Genomic DNA, 5,838 nt, shown 5'->3' with positions numbered 1-5,838 from the left:
GGAATGGCCACATAAAGATAGACCGTGCCCAGGAAAAGACAAAGCTTGTAACAAATGTAAGAAAATCGGACATTCTGCAAAGCAGTGTAGGTCTGGCCAGAAACAGGATACAAGGAATTTCAAATGCACACTCAAATCAAAGAAACCTCGTGTAAACAATTTGGATAATGACAGTAGTGATGAAGAATATGCTTTTGATTACAAAATGAATGCAACAAAATGTTTGCCTATCGCAAATGTCAAAATAAATGGGATTAAAGTTGACATGCTGATGGATTCCGGAGCAAGTGTTACTGTCATGGATATGTCGACGTTGGAAAGAGTGAGTCGCAAGAAACCAATTAAATTGTCAAAATCAAATGCTAAAGTTAATGCTTACGAAACGAAAGCGGCGTTACCAAAAGAGGCAAATTTCGAGCTGAAATAGGATCTAAACTCAGGATTATCGACACTGAAATTCTTGTGGTGAAGAGTGCAAGTGGATGTTTACTTAGCTGCGCTGACGCACAAAACCTTGGATTCATTTCGATTACGATAAATGCTGTAGACCAAAATGAACGTACTGACCAACCCAGTATACTCAACGAGATTTGTTGATCGATTTGAGGGGATAGGAAAGCTGAAAGACTTTCAGTTGAAACTTCACATTGACGAAACAGTGAAGCCTGTTGCGCAACCATATCGCAGAATTCCGTTTCCACACCGATGAAAGTAATTAGAACAAGAGATAAAGAAACTGGAAGAAATGGACATCATAGATAAAGTTGATGGACCGACTCCATGGGTGTCACCAATTTGAAATTCATGGCCCCAGGGTCAGGGGTTCTAGTGTTAGGGTGGGACTCAGCCCCGGACTCTATAATGATTACATAGTAAAACTGCATTAATTCTTTGAAAATCTTCTCCTCTGCTCCTGGGTAATATGCTGATGATCTAAGTATGTTAAGTATATAGTTATGATGACAATGGTGCCTCTTTCAAAAATTGTTAATTTCATAATTCATACACCAACCAAATTCATTTGTTGGAAAGTTGTACTTGTTACATAATACTCAGGTGACCTACAAGGCCCATGGACGTCATGTTTAAAAGAACAAAGGACTTCATATCTAACATTGTGTTATACCTTTGTCACTAATCTACTGGTGTTGGCATTTTCAGTCCACATCTGTTTTTCACCTTTAACCATGAAAGACGGCATCTTTACCTTGATACCCATCTGCTCGAGATAGTACAGGGAATCTCTAAATTCTCTATCAATGACGAAGATGTCGTCCTCTCTGACCCAGTTGCAGATGTCCTCAATGTTAGTTTTCATGACGTGGTTGAGAATGGTGGCGTCATTGTTTTTGGCGATGTAAGGACCCATCACAGAAACAAAGTAACCAGTAGTGGACACAATAACTAGAGGTTTTACTAGCGGCCTACCCTTGCTAAGACCTGAAGGACTGTCGTTGGAACTTGGAAGTTACCACTTTTATTAATGTAGATATATGTTCCGTCAAGGACAAGTATGGCCTGCCGGGTTCCTACATCACCAAAAGTGATCCTTACGGGTCGTGTATGTGAATTGATGACTGTTTCTCTTGTTATACGACCAAATCCAGACTTCTGTCGCAACTTGCCATTCATCAAAGCTGTTCTAATTGATTTAATAGCCCTATGTACACTGGACTTTGACACATTGAATAAGGTAGAGAGAATGCGATTTGAATTCCTCCCCTACAAGCTCCATTAGAATATGGCAAGGCTAGTTCTTGTACGCTTCGTGCTGGAGTTGATCTGACTTTCCTTTCCTCAACATACATCAACAAGTCTTGAAATGCAGCTTTAGAAATCCCAATGAGATCTACATATTCAGTGTTGGTAAGACTTTCGCTGATGTTGAAATCCAGTGTAGTTTTCTCACTTTGCATGACTTCAGACCGTAAAAACTGTATAAGCTGAATAATTGACGTTTTATTGAAGGTAGTGGTTTCAGCAACAGGATTGAGATCTTGGATGCTTTCTTGAAGATGCTTAGGGCAGCAACGAGAACCAGCTGGGATGATAACCTCCTTTGAAATAAAAATGCGGTGCCTTACGTCAACTGGAACTACTACTAGCTTGGGTCCTGGTCGTTTACAGATGCAACACATTGCATGTCCCCTTGATGTGCATGGAAAAGGCAGTGTTACCGATGTTGGGCTAAATGGAGGTGCAGAGGATGCTGATGACGGTTCTGTCCTACCATGGTTTTGTGGTCTGGGATAATTGGAGTGCTTTTTTTTTAGGTAGTAGTAGCACATACATTTGCATTTATTGCGAAGGAAATCCCTGTCGGAGGGTGTCCTTCCAGACAGCTTTGATATGACTGACCTACATTTCTTTGGAATACTGTGTCTGTATTTTTGCCGCACTCTTCGAGGACAGTTAAAGCAGCAATAAAATTTTCTTGCAGAATCAGACATCTGAAATATTTAAAAAAGAATGATACAGTTGTAATACTATGTAATTTCTATATTGTCAATGTTTAAAATGTTAATATTTTTTCCCCCGCTTTCGCGAAAGCGAGGGGACTTTAAATCTCATTCGTCTGTCTGTCTGTCCGTCACAAAAACTTTAACCTTGCCCATAACTTTTGATTTAGTGGAGCTATGACTTTCATATTTCACATGTGTATTTCTTGTGACAAGACCTTTCTTTGGGTACCACCAAATTTGACCTTTTGACCTTGGAGTTTGACCCACTTTTACACAAAAATTCCCAAATTTTACTTTGGCCATAACTTTTAAATGATAGGTACTAGGACTCTCATATTTCACACATGTATTCTTTGTAGCAAAACATTTCATTGGATAACAACAACATTGACCTTTTGACCTTGATTTTGGAGATTTACGTACTTATGAAAAAACTTTAACCTTGACCATAACTTTTGAACTGTAAGGACGAAGGCTTTCGTATTTCACATATGTAATCCTTGTGAGAAGACCTTTCATTGGATACCAATAACTTTTGACCTTTGACCTTGACCTTGGAGTTTTAACTACATTTTAAAAACTTTAACCTTGGTTACAACTTTTAAACAGTAGATAATAGGGCTTTTATATTTCACATATGTATTCCTTGTGGCAAGACATTTCATTGGATACCAACAGCCTTGACCTTTTGACCTTGGAGATTTATGTACTTATGAAAAAACTTTAACCTTGACCATAACTTTTGAACGGTGAAGACTAGGGCTTTTGTACTTCACATATTTGATCCTTTTGAGAAGACCTTTCATTGAATACCAATAACTTTTACCCTTTGACCTTGACCTTGGAGTTTTAACTACTTTTTAAAAATACTTTACTTTTGGTCACAATATTTGAACGGTAGATACTATGACTTTTTATATTTTACATATGTATTCTTTGTGGCAAGTCCTTTCATTGGATATCAACAACTTTGACCTTTTGACCTTGACCTTAAAGATTTATGTACCTATGAAAAAACTTTAACCTTGACCATTAAATTTGAACAGTAAGGGCTAGGGCTTTCATTCTTCACATATGTAATCCTTGTGAGAAAACTTTTCATTCGATATCAACAACTTTGATCTTGACCTTGGAGTTGACCTATTTTTAAAAAACTTTTTAATTTGGCCATAATTTTTTAACGGTCAGGATTAGGGTTTTCATCCTTCAAAAAAATGAACTTCAGTGTTACTTTCTAAATAAATGACATATGATAGGATGTTCGTATTATACACAATATGTCATAAAAATAACATCTCACCCACAAAGACACCTAAAGCTGGGGACCACAATTCTTTGAATTTGCTTGTTTTACTTAAAATTTTAATTTCATAAAAGAAAAATGAAAAGAGAGAAAAAAAATTATTTCTAAAGAAATTGACTTATTGTGTAAATTAATACAGTCACTTAAAAAATTCAAGTTACTTATCAAATTAATTCATTGTTACATGTTTCAGAAAAAATCTACTGATTCAGAATTATATATATATATATATTTATTATTATTTTTTGTTATTCCTTTCTAGTATTTCTCTTCCTTTTGTTCTGTTGGTGGTTATTTTATTATTAAAAGCATACATAATTTTTTTTATAAAATTATTTTAAAATTCTTATTGATATTTTTGTAAGCAACTGTCATTTCAATGATACCACAGATATTTTATCAATTTATTACTACCATAAAATAGTTCATTTGTTTTATTTTAAAATTCATTTTCCTCCTTCCTTTTTTGTTAAGGATATGTGAACCTGACAAAAAAGTAATTGGAAAATTATAAAATGGGTATCAACAGATAGAGGACAAGTTCCTTGATCAAAGAACAATATATGTACATGAGTTCGTTTCCATGGAAACAGTCCCTGAAGATGACCATGTTTTCAAAGTTTAAAGCCATTTAGAAAATTACACAATAATTAAAGAAAGTCATAAAAAAACTTATTAATTGCTGTTCAAATTAATTTATTTGCCATAATGTAAAAGATTGGTGTATAAACATACTATTCTTATTTTTTCCAATAAAAAGAATATCTAATAAGCATATAATTACAGTCCGAATTTCCTCTGCTCTCTAAAAAATTGCCTATTTTTTCTTAACCTTGACTATTAAAAATGTTATAAAATCACACTTAATATAATTGGAAATTTTATTTTTTTTATTTCATTTTAAGAAAGATGTTTAGCTTTGTGAAACAGGGAAAAAATTGGTATGTACATGAATTGGATAAAAACATATGATAATCTGAATTTCCTCTGGCCTTCTTTCAAAAACTGACCGTAAAGCACATTTATCTGTAATAATTGCTAAAATATCAATCAAAAAATTATTTAGTTTAATTTTAAATAAACAATGTGTTAAAATAAAATTAAAAGTCATACATGCTTATTCTTTTTAATAGATAACATATCTAGTATGCACATAATTACAGTCTGAATTTCCTCTGGCCTCTTAGAAATTGCCTATTTTTTCTCAATCTTCACTGTAAAAAATCTTATAAAATCCCACTTGATATAAATGGAAATTTAGTTTTTCAATTCCATTTTAAAGAAGTGATGTTTAGATTTGTGAAAGCGGGAAAAAATTGGTATGTACATGAATTAGAAAAATAGATATAAAAATCTGAATTTCCTCTGGACTTTTTCAAAAATTAACCCATAAAACACATTTAACTATAATAATTGCTGAAAAATCAATCAAAATATTATTTAGTTTAATTTTAAATATAAAACGTGTTAAAATCAAAATTCAAATTCATACATGCTTATTCTTTTTCGTAAATCAAGTATCTAATAAACACATAATTAGTCTGAATTTCCTCTGGCCTCTTAAAAATTGCCTATTTTTTCTCAACCTTGACTATAAAAAATGTTATAAAATCCCACTTGATATAATTGGAAATTTAGTTTTTCAATTCCATTTTAAAGAAGTGATGTTTAGTTTTGTGAATGAGGTATAAAATTGGTTTGTACATGAATATATAAATAAAAATATATGATAATCTGAATTTCCTCCACTTTTTTCCAAAATCTGACTTAAAGCACATTCGTATGTGATGATGGCTAAGAAGTCAATAAAGAAATTATTCAGTTTAATTTTAAATATATACAGTGAAACTCGGTTTTAATTAAGTCACTAAGACCCATAAAATTACTTCGCTATATCCACAATTCATTATATATATATGTAACGAATTCATTAAATTTATATAGCTGAGGATCTAAAAACGTTCGCTATATCCATGGATTTGCTATATCCGTGTTCGCATTAAACAAATTTTGCTGTAACATGTTTAAATAAATATTATAAATAAATAAATAAAATAATCATTATTAAGTCCT

At 32.8% G+C, this 5,838-nt stretch overlaps 1 pseudogene; it reads right to left on the bottom strand.

The window, feature by feature from the left end:
* Nucleotides 1-1,203: 1,203 nt before the first annotated feature.
* LOC134246389 (uncharacterized) lies at nt 1,204-2,450 on the bottom strand (annotated as a pseudogene).
* Nucleotides 2,451-5,838: the final 3,388 nt, after the last annotated feature.

This window comes from Saccostrea cucullata, unplaced genomic scaffold (assembly GCF_032062105.1).
Source record: "Saccostrea cucullata isolate Sc308-1 unplaced genomic scaffold, CSIRO_AGI_Scuc_v1 ctg21120, whole genome shotgun sequence".
In the NCBI taxonomy this organism is placed as follows: Eukaryota; Metazoa; Mollusca; class Bivalvia; order Ostreida; family Ostreidae; genus Saccostrea; species Saccostrea cuccullata.
This window is presented reverse-complemented; position numbering and strand designations above follow the sequence as displayed.